This window comes from Sinocyclocheilus grahami, unplaced genomic scaffold (genome assembly GCF_001515645.1).
Source record: "Sinocyclocheilus grahami isolate Dianchi unplaced genomic scaffold, SAMN03320097.WGS_v1.1 scaffold1499.1, whole genome shotgun sequence".
Lineage (NCBI taxonomy): Eukaryota > Metazoa > Chordata > Actinopteri > Cypriniformes > Cyprinidae > Sinocyclocheilus > Sinocyclocheilus grahami.
The window spans coordinates 202,068-202,802 of NW_015506678.1; positions in this window are offsets into that span (position 1 = coordinate 202,068).

The following is a 735-nucleotide window of genomic DNA, read 5'->3' on the forward strand; positions in this document are numbered from 1 at the left end:
CACACACACACACACACACACACTCTCTTTCTCTCACACACACTCACACACAACTACACGATGCAAAAATGACTGCTTAGTGAGCTTTAGCCGTTAGTTGTGTTTATTTTCCAGGTGAAATATTTAAAGATCATTCAAACAGGAGAAGCGGCGCTGCATGTGACATTCAGACTACTTCTGTGTGTTTTTGACAGATTCTTTCACATGTTTTGACTTGCATCAAACACTGTCACTGACTTTCGGTCAGGTCCGCTCAGGCACAACCAAAAACCCTGAACTGTTCCTTTAAGACTCTCTGTAAAGCATGAGATCTGAGTGTTATGATGATGATGATGATGATGAATATTTCCATGGCTGGCAGTGAGAGCTGCAGCAGTGCTGGTGTTAATGATCACACACACACGAGCGATGCAGGATATGACATCACACTGAACATCCTGAACACAGAACACTCACACGACTGGACCAGCGGGCATCAGATACTGCTACAGATGATATTAATGCTTTGAATTTTTCATTTTTGTTTTTATTTTCAGTTTAGTTCATGTTTTTAGTAATTTAGCTGGGGTTTTTTATTGTTGTTGTTGTTTTTAATATACCGTATGTAGTTTGAGTTTGAGTTATTTTAGTACAACATATTAATTCAACTAAATTAAAATAAGTAACATTGCCTTGACAACTAGTTGAAATAAAAAAAAAAAATCTGTTTTTAGCTTAACTATGGCCATAGTTCAT